Source organism: Sus scrofa, chromosome 1, assembly GCF_000003025.6.
Source record: "Sus scrofa isolate TJ Tabasco breed Duroc chromosome 1, Sscrofa11.1, whole genome shotgun sequence".
Taxonomy (NCBI): Eukaryota; Metazoa; Chordata; class Mammalia; order Artiodactyla; family Suidae; genus Sus; species Sus scrofa.
Genome location: NC_010443.5, coordinates 171,899,899 through 171,916,861, shown reverse-complemented (window position 1 = coordinate 171,916,861; position 16,963 = coordinate 171,899,899). Strand labels below are relative to the sequence as shown.

At 41.4% G+C, this 16,963-nt stretch overlaps 1 protein-coding gene and 1 long non-coding RNA gene across 9 annotated transcripts in view; one reads left to right on the top strand and one right to left on the bottom strand.

Moving 5' to 3' along the window:
* The window catches only part of LRFN5 (leucine rich repeat and fibronectin type III domain containing 5), a 271,597-nt gene extending 260,865 nt beyond the window's left edge, over window positions 1-10,732 (bottom strand). For 2 of the 8 annotated variants that reach the window (XM_021101105.1, XM_021101095.1), the window contains exon 1: window positions 9,195-10,732. The gene's annotated coding sequence lies outside the window, so the exon portion shown is untranslated. The remainder of the gene's footprint in view (window positions 1-9,194) is intronic. The other 6 variants (XM_021101081.1, XM_021101085.1, XM_021101099.1 and 3 more) reach the window with 5 other exon arrangements.
* On the top strand, window positions 11,398-14,768 carry LOC110262077. Its single transcript, XR_002346604.1, has 2 exons — window positions 11,398-12,847; window positions 13,011-14,768. It is a non-coding gene; the product is annotated as an uncharacterized LOC110262077 (long non-coding RNA).

Genomic DNA, 16,963 nt, shown 5'->3' with positions numbered 1-16,963 from the left:
ATACAAAGGCAAGTGATATGTAGAACACAATTAGACAAATGCAAAAGTTTTCATGATAAACAGTGATCTTCAAGTTCTACCTAGTCCTAACATTTACAGCATTTTTTGATTCTTACCTTCCCTTTATTCACTAAAGGGAACAGTATCATTACTTAGATACGCTTACAAGTCTATAGTGGTCTGCAAATCTCTTCTGCAGATGGGAATTGGGAAAGTTAATCACCCAGAATCACACACAGTCTCATTTAACAATAAAAGAAATTAGGATATACTCATACCCCAGACTCAAGACCAAACATTTCTTTCTCACTACAGAATCCCCTACTACTAGATAACCAGAAAGTCTTCATAAACTTCCAGATAAGAAGCATGGCAATTTATAGAGCATCATAAAGGGAAAAGGGAAACTGAGATTAAGATATATATTCAGAAGATGGCATCATTCTTGAAGGAGGTTAAAAATACATTTATATAATAATAAACAAAAAATATAGTGTTAAAGTGGAATTCTCCTAGATGTAGCAGATAAAGCATCTTCTTTAGAATCAAGAACATTTTTATTTAAATTATTTAAATTGTAGCCCTTCTGTCTATTAGTTATACAATCATAGATGAGTAAATTAAGTGCCTTCAGCCACAACCTGCTCCTCTAAAAATGTATACAATCTGGCCTAAGCTGAAGGCTATTGCAAAGTAGAGCTAAGGAAAAACCAACTATGTCCACAGAGGACATGCTCAGAAAATGATGCTGATGATGGTAATCTTGAACATCATCATCTATATACTATATATATTATATATAATATATATATTATATGAGATACATTAGCATCTTTCAGTGCTTTCCACAGAAGTAGATGGAGGAAAACTCATGTGCTCTCCTCAACAGAGGAGATCTTAGAATTTTAGTTATCCTCAGGCTCTATTTTACAAAAACACCCAATAATCTTGCTACTCTGCTAATAAATATCCATCAGTCAGTTAAAAAGAAAATCAGACCCACTGGGGGAAAAAAATGCTAGCTGTGTGAGAATAAGGAAGAATGTTTTTAATCATAATTAGAAAATAAAAGCAAAGAAAAGTTGAAGAAAATTTAGTATCAGAATAAATTGCCTTAAATATGTCAAGGGTTGGTCCCTGAAGCTCTTTGGCAATCACTAACATATACATACAATAAAGACCTTAAGTCTTTAAGAAAAGGTTAACTGTATTTAGAGTTGGTATGTTAATTTTAGTAACTATCAGCAGTCCCAATAAAAGTAAAATTTCTGAAATTCCCATCGTTACTCAGCAGTAAGGAACCCGACTAGTGTCCATGAGGATACAGGTTCAATCCCTGGCCTTGCTCAGTGGGTTAAGGATCCAGCATTGCTGTGAGCTGTGGGGTAGGTCATAGACTCAGCTTGGACCCCACATTGCTGTGGTTGTGATGTAAGCTGGAAGCTACAGCTCCAGTTCCACCCCTAGCCTGGGAACTTCCATATGCCACATGTGTGGCACTAAAAAGTCAAAAAAAAGTAAAACGTCTAAAAAAAAAAAACATTTCTAAACATGATGCCTAAAAAGAATAACATTCAAGATTATGGAGGAGAATGTCCAGAATCAGAAGAATAAGACTCTTCCTGTAGATAAAGGGAATACCTTTTGCATTCAAATGATTTTCCCCTCCTTGGAAAGTATGGCATGACCTCCTTTGAAGGCTGGGGAAACTACTAGAAGCCTGAACATGGATTGGAGGAGGTAATACATATTATCTTAGTAAATATTCTAGAAATCAGTATCAGCTCAGTTTAAGGGTAAATTAAGAGGCAAAAATATGAGGATGTCATCAAGACTGACTCATGCATAGAGCTGCCTCTCTGAAAAAATAACTGTTCCTCACTTTAGACTGCAGGTTTTTTAGCTTTTGTGTCTCAAAGAAGAAATGGCTAGCAGAATATCAAATTATGCCTTAAATAATGAAGAAATGTTTGTTAAAGAAATCAAGGAATGGGCCTTAGGTCATTCTTGTCTAGATCATAGGGCCCATAGGGCCAACAGCCCATCAAGTGAGGGTGATGTGAAAATCTACTCTGTCTTACTCCATTTCATTGTTTTTCATATATATTATTAACACCATCTTTACCATTTACAACTTACTTTTCTCACAACATTAACACTTGATGTGAATGTTAAGAAAGGGGTCTCACATATCTTTATGAGTGCCTAGTCTCAGAAGGGCAAACACTTTACAGTTTGGAACCAAACTTGGATTGATGAGCTGCAGCATCTTAGAGGTACAGGTTCAAGATTTGTCCATGCTCAAAAGGGAAGAACGCATTGATCAAACAGTAATATCTGACACCTGCTTTCTCTGGTCCAAAAGCAAGGAAAAAGCAGCCCTGCTGGACTCTATACTGGGTCATCCACAAGGTTTGCTGGTGCTGGTAACATTCTTCATTGAAAAGCAAGACAAATAGATTGGAGCCCATCCTGAAGAGGGTAATGATAAAGATTTATAATAGCTAACATTTGTTGACTGTAAAAGGTAAAAGGCTTGAAATCATAATACACAGAAAACTGTCCCAAACCTATTAAGGTCAAGTTATGTTGAATCACAAGCAGAGACCTATTGTGAGTTGGGGATCTCAAGTAACTGAGTTCAAATATCTGAGATAATGTCATTAGGAATTAGACTTACTGTGTGTCCCTCCTCCCATATTAAAATTAATTAGAAGCCACAGGATGCCACATTTTGGATTCAATGCCAAAAAGAAATTTTATGATAAGACTATACAGAAATGGAACAATCTTTTATGTGGAATGATGTTTAACCCCTGACAGTCCTCAAGCTGATTCAAGAGGAGCACGTGGCAAGAATGCGTTGGAGAAAACTTAAAATTGAAGAAGTGTCAGAATAACACATAAGTTTCATAATGCCATACACATTAAAGGTTAAAATGAGTTTAAATTTGAATGCCTTGGGTAAGTCACTCTCCAGTGTAACAGAGTTCCTACAGCCTACAATTCCTTAAACAGAGCTAGATTTCCTTCTTTATATCCTCTGCATGGTCTTGGAGGACACTGGACTTTTGACCCCTGGTTTGGATGAGCTTTAGCATTCCCAGGAATCCTGGGTGTCTATCACCTCAGGCATAGTCTTTGAAGTCATTCAGTTACCACTTCCTTTAGTTTTCCCCTTTCCCCTCATGATAGCCAATGGTGAGATATTGATGATGGTGGCTGAGATGATGATAATAGCAGCTAAGTGACTTTTATTATTAGCTGCATTTTATAAGTGAGGTTTATAAAATGAAGCTAATAAGGCTCAGAGAGGTTCTAAGAGTTGCTCAAGGTTACACAGGCCTGAGACATAGGCGAAATCCCAAAGTTCATGCTTCTTACCATTGTGTAATAGCACTGTCCAAAAAACACAATTACCATTTCCTGATTTTCTCTGCCTCCCCGACTACAAAGCATAACACATCAAAATGGAATTTTAAAAATCAGTTATTTTCAAGCTTATGCGTTTGTTTATATCTCTCATGTTACCAAGAAAATCAGTTTTTTGAGGTCAGCATCCAATGTCTCATTATATGCTGTCACAGCACCTGATTTGAAAGGTCAATACAAGGCAAGTATCCTACACAATTCCTATAATTAACCTCAAATTTTCAATGTAAAGGTAGGTACGTTTCTATTAAGTGAGATGTTTCAAATTAAATTATCTATGAATATTCATGATGTAAGGATATCTATCCATGTAGAATAACACACATGTCCTACTCAAGGCAGTGTTCAATGCTGCCATATAATGTTGCCATGTTAATGCTTCTATACAAATACCTTAGCACTAATAAAACAAGTGCACATAAATAACTTAATAACCTAATTTTTACACCATAGGAAAAAAATAACAAAAAGAACTAATTACTAATAAAATACCACAGCCTTTACTTTCAAAGAAGATACAACAAAGTAGTCTTCTTGGTTACAGAGTTGATATGTTTCCACTGGTTAATCACTTTAGTGCAAATATCCTATAACTGCAAGTGATACCTCTAAGATGCATGAGAAGCCTATTTCAAGATAGGAAATGAGAAGTCAACATGGGTAACTGAATCCAGAGAGCAACTGATGTATGTCTTTTAGGGCTCTTGAGCATTTCCTTAAAGAGCTGCAGAGAGCAAAGTAAAAAAGAGAGTAATGTAAACACACTGTTTTGATTTCCATCTTTTGATTAAGTGTACCAATTCTAATTGAGTATCTATTGAACTAATTGGCATTTTCTTTCATTCTTTTTCTGAGAATTCAGAAACACTTTCAGAGTTGGAGAATGGATCTTGTAACTTTATTCCTGTATCTTATTACTTCTTTTCTGAAGCATTTTTTTTTTGTTATAAAATCTAGAACAGATTCTACATTCAGTGGTAATTCTGCAATTATTCTTCACAAGGATTATAATAATACCAATTTCAAAATATTTCACTGGAAGGTTTTTGAAAAGCAATAAATTGCATATATGCTCCTATGAATAAAAGAAAAGCATGAGGCTTATGATTAGACAGATTTCTTTTATAAAAAGACATATTTTCTAGGAAGACTCAAATTGGTCAATTGGAATTTTTATCCCAATGTGACCCAGTTTATAACTTAATACACATAGGCTATCAAAGCCAATTTCTGAGAAATCTTACTAATATAGTTTATAGTTTAAATAGTAAAGCCTTTTCATATGATTTACTTAGTATAAGTAAAATGACAGTGCATTTATATAACCATGTAATTCCTTTGTAATTTTCTATCACTTGTTAACCATCTTCATAATTAGTATTAAATTATGTCATAGATCAGTAAAAAGCATTCTGTCAGAAGAGGATCTATCAGAAGGCTAAGATGAAAAGCTTAAAAATAGCACTATATCTGAATCAAATTCCTATTTTTCTATCTCTTGTTATATGAAACAGGGGTTTTCATAATAACATACAATTTGTTGATAGAGTATAATAAAAATGGTACACCTCTAACCAGAATAGCTTCAATACTTATAAACACAATACTTCTTAATTTCACCATGCACACACCATGTAATGGACAAATTATACTGCCTTAGGTTTTAAACAGTCCTCAATGATTGAAGGATGCCACAGGAATAAAAATGTGAGCTGAAGAAATATAATAAGCAGTCTCATTCTCAAGGTTTATTGAATATGGCAGAGCTATGCACATGTATGTCAGTGGAATGATTTAGCAAAATTACCTGTTAGTCATGGATCCTAGGGGGTCACCATCACATCTATTTAAAGGCCTGAACTTATATCTTTATTCTTCAATGAAACATAAAACTTGAAACTGTTTTATACCATACCCCATACTCTGAAAACAATGCCACAATATGCTACATTTCTGAGTAAACAGAAAATAAAATTCCCTGGAAATGAGTAAACAGATTAGCCAGTTGGGCCATTAAAAGTTTCAAATAGCTTTCTTCTTCCAGCTTCAAAATTGGCAGCAATACTTACCAGCAATCTTATTTATAGTAAATCTCCCTTAAAATAACTGAATAGTCTCGATAGAGAACTATGATGTAGTAGTTTTACGTAGAGGCAGGAATACGGTTAGGTATTAGTAAGCATTTCAACCAAACCACTTAACAACACGGCAATACTATCAGCAGAAAGCAAGATCCTAATTTCACCAGCTAGAAAACTCAGAAAAACTATCAAATCTAAAGTGCTTCAAGCAGCAAGAGGAAACAGAACACTGGTTTAAATGGACTAAAGGGAAGTAATGGGCATTCATGAAAAGATGAAAGGCAGTTATAACATATGATGGTCACTTAACACCAATGCCATAACAAGACACTGCTTTAACACCAAGAATACACTGAGTGACAGAGGAGACAAAAATACTGGAAAAGGGTGGTAAGGGTGGGGCAATTTTCCCTTAAGTGACTGTAGCACTTGCTATTCTCTCTTAAGAAAAATGAAAATCACCTCTGGTTGGGATCAGTCAGAGATACAGCTCTATGAACCCCTCCCAAAACACACAAGCACAGGAATCTCATATTCCAGAAATGAGGTTTGTGTGTGCATGTGTTCCTGTATACATCACATGTTGGAAAGGGGAAAAGAGGTATATGAAGCTCAGAAGGCTGGTGTTGCTCAAGGTCATTCTCCTCTTGAAAAGAGAGAGTGAAAAAAAATGACAAAAAGCAATGGTCTGGGGACAGAAGTTAAATGACAACTTCTTTCTACCTGCCTACATGCTGATATCTGTTTCCAAAGGTATCCTGACTTTCCTATTATTCTGCCCCTCTTAATAGTGACCCTATGAGGGCTTCCAAATTAGGAAGATTTGCTAGGAAATTTTCTATCAATATGGTACAATCTTAACCCATTATGAGTCAGGCCAGCTCTATCTATGTACAATGATAACCAAGGGCAGTGGACTCAGATCTCCAAACTGGTTTGTACCTTTCTGGCTCTCCAGAAAGGGAGAAGGCTAAGGAGGCAGAAGGCTCCATTCTTTTTTTTAAAGGAACTTCTATACCTGAAACTCTGTGGTAGGTGGTCTCTTTGGTTATGACATTTCACCTACCTCCAATCTGCACCATTGAATGGCATTTTTACACATGAATCACACCACAATCTATGTTTAGGTGTCTGAGCACTCAACATCCAGTTAATGCATTTGTTTCAGCCTTCCCTTAGGATGAGGGCACAAGGACAAGAAGTAACCCGCAAAGGACTGAATCCTTAATGAGAAAAGGCCAGGATGAAATGAAATGAGGAGGGAGATGGAGAAAACAGATTATCTTCCCAAGCACTAATATTATCCACAAGCATTCCACCTTTCTCAGAAACCCTCTGAACAGCCAGGCCTTATTTGCTAATAAATATTATGAGCATGATATGGTTTCTGTTGTAATAAATTCTGGAGAAATTTGGGGGACAAAGAGGACACTGTCCTTGTCAGATTTTTAGTATACACAATTCAGTTTTCTGACAAGGATTTTCTGAGTGATAAGAGAAATACAAATAAATTTACTAAAAGAGACTAAGATGAAAGAAAATTCCTTTCAAATTCCCATTTACTTTTAGTTTTCAAGGCAGGCAGTACCCTATTCTGAGTTTTCAGATGGTAGATGGGGGGAACCAGCTTTTCTCTTAAAGTCGAGTTCTCTACCGTATCATTTCTTGGTTCTCCCTGGAGCTCCAAGTTACAGAGCAAATCTGTCAGAAGAGTGGCCCTCAACTCCTTCATGTTTATGAGGGTGAGGGTAGCAGTCTTGCCAGTTATATTTCAACTGGAGGCAAAACAAGAGTAGAAATGACCTGATTAAATCCAAGAGGGGAGAAAAAAGAACGAATGGAAATCTAGGAAAAACACACTTCCTTTCAGGTCTTGAATGCTGAGAAATCACTCAGTATCTGAGTATCAAGACATTTTTGCAGCCAGCTTTCCCTCTCTGTACTTGAATACTCATTTATGAAGAGGGGGGAGGGGGCTGCAGGCACAGGAAGTCGAGCAGGACCTCACTGCCCTCCACACGTGTCTTTCAACCTCCTTCCTCTCAAATCCAGGCGGCCACCTCTGCCATGATGCGCCTGCTGTCTGCCAGGGAGTCCGCTGAGCTCTCCGGCCCCGCCCCATGAAAGTGTCAAAGCGGGCCTGGCAGCTGCAGTGGCGGAGCCCAGCCCCCAAGCCCGCTGAAAACACGGCCTTGTAGCACCACCAGCCTGCAAGGGCTGCAGCAGCAGCCGAGCCCAATCTCCAGAGGAGTCGGGGACATCAACGCGCAGAGACAGCGAAAGCAGCTTGCTAGAGACCAGCTTGGAGTCTGCAAATGCCATCATATGGATATCTACTAAAAAAAAAAAAAAAAAAAAAAAAAACGCAGTGAGAGGAGGCAAAGCACGCAGCGCCCCTCCACTTTCCAAAGTAGCTTTAGCAAAGAGAAACCCCCGGAGCTGCCCCAGTCATAGCCTCTCGGATCAGGGAGCTGCACGCTCCACCCGGCCAAATCCTCCGCTGGGTGCAGAGAGCAGGCAGCTCCGGAAGGCGGGAGACAAACGAGCACTCCTTAGCTGAATTATTCAAACCGCCTTCACTGTCGAATAAAACATTGATGAGACTACTTTGGAAGTGCTTTATCTTGTTAATCCTAATGCCCTCGAGAAAGGAGAGAAATTTTCTGTAGGGGACGCAGAAGTGATGGGAAAAGGAAATGAGAGACGTAAGGTGCAAGGGTAAGGGGCTTTGGAAGTTCACCAAATTTATTCTGCCTCAGCCGGCAATGGGAATCTCCATTTTAACATATCAGACCCAATATGTTAATTAGGTAGTCGCAAATCCACCCTACTCCATGTAAATCAAGGCACTGGCAAGAATTTTCAAAATATATTATGCAGAGATCAGCAAGCAAACAAACCAAAAAAGAACAAAATAAAAACAAACAAACCACGCGCGTACTAGCCCCTCTCCTCAACCGAGACAATACAGCTGGGGACCGTGTATGGGTGGTGGTTGTGGTTTTAGCGTCTCTCCTCCAGATATAAAAATGACTTCTTTCATGGCTCTATTTTGCTACATAAAAGCAAATCCTGTAAGTTAAAACACCATTATCTCAACACACACGCCTGTGACAATGAATTCCCTTCCATGCAAAGCAAGTTTCAAGAAAACTCTTTTTCGGATTAAAGTCTCCAGATGCGTAATTTACAACTACTAAAGGCTCTGGCAAGCTCGTCCACAATAAGGAAAGGAAAACAACCTGGCACCATAGGTACAAAAGGGTCAAAATGATCCTTGCCTGAGACGATGGGTGGAAACCAAACACCCTCTCGCACTCCACATTCTGAGGAGGGCTGGATACCAAATGGTCCGTGGCAACCCTAGCCTAAAGGAAACACGGGATTTTAATCTCTAGCATCTTCAGACAGGTTCAACACGCCTAGCTTTCCAAAAACATCACTTAGGGTGGAGCGTAACCATATTTTATAAGGTTTCATTGCTGGATTAAACGCTCAGGTATAGACTTATATTCTACCTACTAGAAATTATATTACAACATCACAGAGCTCCCTTGGATACCCAGCCCTTCCTAATGATTTTCAAAACATTAATAAGTAAAGTAGCCTGCAATGCAGATAAGACACTAGAAATAAGATCAGAAGCAAACTGGGTGAGGCGGGTAGTCGTTTGCTTATTACCTGGTGCCTCTAGAGGAAAGACGGTCGTAGGAGGACTTTCTGCCCGCAGGTACAATCCCGGCAAGGTGGCTCCAGGTGGCTTTCACAGTCGTGCGCGGGTCTCGCTCGTCACTTCGCTGCCCTTTGCCATAGCTCAGCACCCGCATCCTAGGGAGTCCGAGAGGCGGCTCCTGCCACTGCCGCCGCTGCCCGCAGGTCGCGCTGGGTGGAGGATCCGTGGCGATCGCCCCATGAAAACCGCGTTTCTGCACCCGGGGAGCAGGCAGAGGCAGGGCGGCCGCGCACGCACACACAGACACACACTCAAACACACACACACACACTCGCACCCAGGCGCGCGCGCACTCGCACTCACACTTGCACACGCAAACCCAGTACAGCAGGATAAAGGAAAAGCAAGGAGAGAACTGGTCCTTCTCACGATCGGCTTCGATGCCCACCGGACCACGGGCAGCAAAGAGAGTGGTCTGGCATAGCCGTTTGATCACGTTTCCTTCAAGTTCTCCTCCAACCCAAATCCACGTAATTCAAGAGCTGGTGACATTTTGGTGGGGAGGAGAGATCCAGGAACCGGCTGTGAAAGAGTCGAAGAGTCGGGGATTTTGTTGAGCAGTTTGAAAGGCAATTCTCGTTACCTTATTTGTGCTGAAACCAGCTCGACAGGCTGAACTTTTGGCTTCAAATTATGTGGACCGAAACGTATCCTTCTGGCCAAGACAGGAAGGTCTAGACGTACAAAAACAAGACGGCTGCAAGACCCTCTGATGACCTTGTGATGTACCTAGAAGCAGGCGAATACTGGCGCTTTCCAAGCCTCTCGGTAAATCAATCCAAACACGAGGGTCCACAGCTGAGCAGCCTTTCTGACTCCAGCCGGGAAAATGGGTCGGGGCGTCCTCCGCGCTCTGCGAAAACCGGTGCATCGAGGGGCACCGCCAAGTTAACACATTTGCTTCTGGGCCGTTGGATAAAAGACAGTCAAATGCATCAGATAAGCGCGCGCGCACATACACACACATACACACATGCACGCACGCTACTAGCTGGAGACCGGCTTACAAAATATATATACATATATATGCCAAGATGACTTGAAAAGGTAGAAAAGATCCTGGATCTTTCGGGAAAACGGAAAGGCCAACAGGAAGGTTATGAAAATCTTCCCAGGTCTTTCATCTTCCGCTCTCTTGTGACTGTTGTGTCCGTGTTTGTATTTCCACAAGGTTTTCTTGATCTGCCCCACCCCCGTCCAGTTGCGCTTTTTTTCTCTAGATATAAACCAACCATGCAAAATGGATTATATGGGTGGGTTGCGCTCACAAGCCAAAGCTCCACAAAGTCTAGAATCCTGAGGGAGCAGCCAGCTGCGAAGCCATTCCCATCCTCGAGGGAAGAAGGAAAAACACGCGCAAACACACGCACACCGCGCGCACGCACACACAGAATCCTCCGTTCGGCCGCTCCGCATACGCCGGCCGCTTCCTTGCGCGCCACTGCACACACCGCCCCGCCCGCTGCCTGCCACTGCTGGGCGAGTCCGCCGCTCAGGCACGGAGCTTGAAGCCCAGCTCACGCGCTGCGGTTGCTGCCCCGGGCGTGCCCGGCTACCCAGATTCACGCGTCGGCGTGTTCGAACCGCGGCAGCCGCCCGGCTGGGAGGAACTGCGCCCGGCGCTGCCGCATGGAGGCGGCGGCGGCGGCGGCGGGCGCGCGGCCGCGGGCCCGGCCCTAGCCGCAGTGACAAGAGCTGCCACGCCACCCTGACTCCGAGAGTCAGGCGAGACCCCCGCCAGGCCTGCAGCTCAGCCCTCAGCGCCTCGGAGCCTGGCGTGTTCCGGAGCAATTTACTCAGGGCTGGAGGAAAGGGCCAGCCAGGCGCCAGCAAATCCCGCGGCCTCGGAGGCGCGGGGGCGTTGCAGGCAGGGGGAGGGGAGACAGCAGAAGACCTGGAGGAGAAAGGCGAACTTCCAGGGGCGTCCCAAGCCTCTTAGGAATGCAGGACTTGCTGACTCCCCACTGCCCAATGGTTACGGTATAAAGGACGCGGTTACCCGGTCAGGTTGTGACTGCTACCGACAGAGAGAAAAGCCAGTGGCCATAACCCTTCGAGAATGTCTGAGATGGAGGGCTGCTGACTTGGGGTTTCAATAATCTGCAGCTGGCTTCCAGTGTCCCCTTAGTGATTGTTTGCTTACTAATCAGATGGGAGCAAAAGCTGAAAAGAACTTTGTATTTCATTATTAACTCAGCATCAGACATTACAAGGGCTGCAGTTGACCACATTTCCGTATGACAAGAGCAGAAAGCAAACCCCAGAGTAGTCACAGACCAGATCAGGCCACTAAGGCACTGGGAACAGGTCTGAAGCTGGAAAGAAGAGGAATGGGGAGAGAGCCAGGCAGGGCCCCCGTGGTTGGGGGGGTCTGCTTTTCTGGCCACAAATCCGGATTTCTCTCGTGGATCCTATCTTCCCTCCCTCCACGGTAAAGGCTTCCTCCTGGGAACCCCGAGTGAAATAAGCTGTTGTGTCTTCTAGAGCCAGGAAAGCCTTTCTTTTCTCTTTAACCAGTTCACCAGCATGTGGTCGTGGGCTCCAGTTAGCGCCTCCCTCACAGCTTGGATCTTGTTTGGACCAGAAGCCAGATTAAACCCAAGGAGAGTGAAAGAGTTAGGAGCTGCGGAAGGAAGTTGGCTAATAAGGGCCTCTTTCTTGTCTACTTGGCAAAGCCACGTGCTAGTGGCCTCCTTGGATAGGGCGCTCTCGAATCTTTCTACCAAGAGACCTCTCCCAGGCTTCAGCGTTGCCCTGCGGGTGCAAAGATGAGCTCACACCCGAGCACACCAACGGGCTTTCCCAAGCGCTTACACGTGCACCCATGCATAGGCAGGACACACACAGCTGCCTATTTCGGGAAAGAATGCGAGGCGTGTTGTGCTTGAAGTGGAAACAGCTCGCATCTACTCCATCCTCTTCCCCTCTATGCCGCCCACCACCCCCGATCCGGGCTCCGGATCCAATCCGGGTTTTAGGAATCCCCGCAACTCTTCTGGAGGCTTTGTGCTGAAGGGGTGCGACTCCGGGGCTGCGGTTCAGGCTGCGCCTTCTCCCTCCTGGTCCTCTGGCGGCTCCGCGTCCGGGGCTCCGGGAAGAGTTCCACCAAGCCCGGGTGGCGCCAGACGATCCTAATTCGAGAGCTGGAGTCAAACTCGCGCAGCAGAGGGACCGTGCAGCGATACCTCACAAAAATAAGCCAATGGGATACCGCGGACAAATACATCAGCGGACACCGCTGCAGTCCAGGAGACTCTCCATTAAAACCATCAGCGCTTTCCCTGTGGCTTTCTGTCCCTCGAAGTGAAAAAATGAAGTTTCCGTAAAGTCCAGGGCAAGAACCTGCAGCGAAATAAGTCCAGGGACTCCCGGAGAAACTGGGAGAGAGTGCTTCCATCTTCATTTCACTTTAAACTTGGCCGCTTTCTGGGACTTCACTGAGGGGCGGCGGAGTCGCACCAGCCTGGACCACAAGCTGATTCCAGCGAGCACTTCCAAATACTTTAGGACGCGGGGGTGACTCCTTTTTTCTTCAGGATTGTCCCACTTGCCACCCTTCCCTGCTGAGCGGATAGGAACCGCTTAAGACCGGGAGATAAAGGTTTGCAGTTCCCCCTGGGGACCAAACTATAGAGAGAGAGAGTGAATGAGAAATCCAAAGACTTTGCACTGCTGGACTAAATAACTTTTCTTTTTCATTTCCTTCCTTTCTTTTCTTTTCTTTTCTTTCTCCCTTCCTTTTCTTTCTTTCCTTTTTCTTTCAGGGCGGACCGAGGTGAGCAGGGGGCACACTTAACCAGCTGTAAGAAGACCAGGGCTGGGAGCAGAGCAGTTAAAATATCTCCTTGGGTGGTTCTAAGAGGGTGTGTGTGTGTGGTTATAAGAGGGTGTTGGGGGGTATGAGAGGGGTGTGTGTGTGTGTGTGTTGCAAAAGAAAGATGAAATCCATGTCTCTTTAATGTGGGGAGTAGTGATGTGTAACTTTACAGTGTTCTTTTATTTTGCAAGCCCTACCAAGCTCACAAAAACATCCTCTCTTCCTTTAGTTTAGCCTTCCTGTTGTACATTATACATTATATTTGAAAGTGCTTTCCTCATTTAATCTTATCTCAAGAAAGCACTCTCTGGCAAAGCCATGTACCCTCCCCTCCTATCCAGTCTGATTAGAATTTGCCAATAGAAAGGAAGAAGCAAGCTTTGCTTTAGTTTGACAGTAGAAGGTGGCAAGACTTTCCAGGAGAAGCTATGATATTGTTTACCAAATGATCTCAAAGTTAACAGAGGGTAGTTTTTATTCTTACCTCCACCAAAGAAAGGCCTCTGAAAATAAATAAATAAAAAGAGATTACAGTTTCTACTTTGCCCATGTAATTATTGGCATTAACCAACTCAAAAATTTGTATACTTTTAAGTATCTAAACAATCTTAATTTATTCCCAAATCCCATGTCTACACCATGTCACTTTTAAAATTACGTTAAATTTCTTTCTCTCCCAAATTGTTCTTGTATGGACCTGTAGTCATAAATGTTGGACTATATTTTCCCAGAATAATTCAGAATTTGAAAAAAGTTGAGTTTTGCTAATTTCAGACAGTAAATGGAAATATGAATGTTTTGCAGTTGTAATGATGAATACTGAAAGAAAAGTTTCTGATTATATTATTATTTAGCATTTTTTTCTAAGGCAGTGAGAAAGGTACGATTTACTCTATTTTAAAATTGTTTTTAACAATTTGCTTACCTCATGAATTTTCTTATTTCTGTGGTTTGAAGTATATGATGAATTGTCACTTTAGTTCATTTTTTTGTTTGATCTATGCTTTAAAAAGCTTATTTAATTTGGAATTGTCTCCACATTTTCTGGGTGATGAATTGGTGTTGTGAAGAGTCTTAGATTATTTTTCCCAATATAAAGTTCTCTGTAATTCAAGGCCAGAAAATGATGTGAAAAAACAACCAGGAAATACAAGTTTCTGAAATGAAGAAATAACATTTTTTAAAAACTTAGTTAACATATAATAAAGGAAATCCAACCTCAAGCTTTTTAACTATCATAGCTGTGCCCTACATACCTCTGAAATCTAAAAAGAGATCTGCTTATCTTAGAAACACATTTTTGATGTTATACCTGACTATAAAAGCCCTAAGGTACAAATTGTGCTGGCAGTTGCATCTTACCTTCAACTGGGCTTTCAACAGAGTTGCAGATTCAGCATATTTCTGTCATAAATAAACAGATTTCTCATTTATCTATTTTGGATCCCCCCTAAAATCAAATGCGTTTACTAACTTATTTCTGAGCTACAAAAGATATTTCCCCTTTTATTTTTAAATAAAAATAGAGGTCTGATTTTTTTCACCTGGTCTTGTGTAAAGCATACATTTACTATCCCTTCTTCCTGAATCTTTGTTATATTTTGTAACCTCTATGGATCATGATAACAGCATACTAGGTGATTAAGGTCTACCTCAAGAAAGTTGGAACTAGCACTGAGAATAAACTACTGGGTTGTTTTACTAAGGAAAGTGTTTTTTTTAAAACCTTACTTTATGGTACATAAACACAGGGATCTTTAAAGATGGTGTCATAGGCAAAACAATTTTGATAGAGCTCAAAGAGTTTATTTCAGAGATAAACACTGCTGGACAGGCAAGGCAATTTTTAGGCAATATTGCAAGTAAGAAGGAAATTTTATTTTTAGTATTTATCTATCTGTTTTTTGTCTTTCTTTTTTGCTTACATTCTGGTAGTAACTCCCTGTAATTGTCTGGCGCTTCCACCTAATTACCCCAAGGCCCCAAACTGTAGCATCCCACCTCGGAATATCTAGTCCAGAGAGGAATGGTATGTTACTGTGATCTATTTTCTTGTCCTTGTCAAAATCTCCATTTAGTCATATTGGATATATTTATTAAATTCTTAAGAAGAAAACAAGCATATAATACTAATTCAGGCTAAAGTGTCATTGACTAGCAGTATACACCTCAGAAATATGAAGCCAACTTCTGAAAAGTAGAATTTCTGGCAAAGACAACTCAGTCGTTTTTAAATTTGTATACAAGATTGAATGTTGTTACTATTTTTTATATTTTATTTTTTTCTGTTTTTGAAAATGCTATTAAATAATTACTCAAACTTTTTGTTTTTTAACTTGGGAAGAAACATTTAGAAAATTTTATATTCATGTATCCAGTTAGTATTTCAGGAACACTTCCACTTGATCCTGGAACTCACAACTCTATTTTAAAATGAAGCCAGTCATCAATAATTACCTTAAAAACAAAAGTTTGTGTTACTGTTCTTATGACTTGATTTGTGAGTACTGATAAGCCCACCAAGTCATATTTGATGGAAGTAATAAGCTGTCGAAAGTCTATGGACTTAACTTCCTCAAAATGCATATATTACTCTCAGTTCTATAAAACCTGATGGTAAACTACAGAGAAAAGCATTTGCTTTAAGCTTTGGTTTTACAGATTATGTTTTCTACTGTTTCTTTTTCTGCAGAATTTGCCCCTGAATTTCAGTCAGGTGCCCACAAGTTGGCAGTAAAATGACACACTCATGTGATTCACATGGTTGAGACCAAACCACAAAGTTTTGGCTATAGTGGTCTGTAAGAAGTAATAATTAATTTTGTTTATTTTACAAAAGATGCATTTTCATTAAAATAAATAATATTGGGTAAGTTTTATCTACTTGAAAGCATATAACTTCTTTCAGAACAATTATTTCTTAACATAAATCCCTAAGGCATGATTAGGTTATTTCTTCCTAATCACTTCACCAGTTCTCTTTAATTACAATCTCTTTTAAACACTGAGTTACTTCTCATTCTTCCTTCTGTTCATGTTTTACGACCTAGCCATTCTGATCCTTTGAGTGAATCTTGAGTTCTTGGCTAACTTGATGATAGGGCTCCTTTGGATTTTTTTTTTTTTTCTTAGTTATAGTGGCACTAATTTCTGTAACAAAAGCAAAGCTTTTCTGTGATTGTTTGCCACCAAACTTTTTTTTTTTTTTTTTGTCTTTTGTATTTATAAGGCCACACCCACAGCATATGGAGGTTCCCAGGCTAGGAGTCTAATCCGAGCAGTTGCTCCCAGCCTACACCAGAGCCACAGCAACACCAGGTCGGAGCCGACCTACACCACAGCTCGCAGCAACACCGGATCCTTAACATACTGAGCGAGGCCAGGGATCCAATTGCAACCTCATGGTTCTTCTCGGATTCGTTTCCGCTGAGCCATGATGGGAACTCCTGCCACCAAACTTCTTTTACCAGGCAGTGGCCTTTCTTTCTCTGTGTGCAGTCTGGTTCATTCCCTGGAAATTCATTGTATGCCTTGTTTTAGCCATTGTCCTGTACTAGGCACTGGGAAGAGAAGAGTAATGATGATTCTCTTGGTCTCTGTTCCCACAATAGAGCTAACCATCTAGTAGAGGTTATAGACCAACCAGCGGATCATTACAAAATAATCTTGCTTTAATTTCACCAAGAACAATTTGAGATTAAGTCCTAAGTCTTACTTTATTAGCCTCTGGAACCCATCCCTATGTGCCGCAATAATAATTTCTTTATTGCTCTTAGTTTCTAGTTCTTTTTTCTCATATTGATTCAAACTGTCATGAGAGGTAGGCTGTGAAATAGCCAGACACAGTCCTTTATCAGAGGACAGCATATTTCATAAAATGTTGGAATGTAACACACTTGG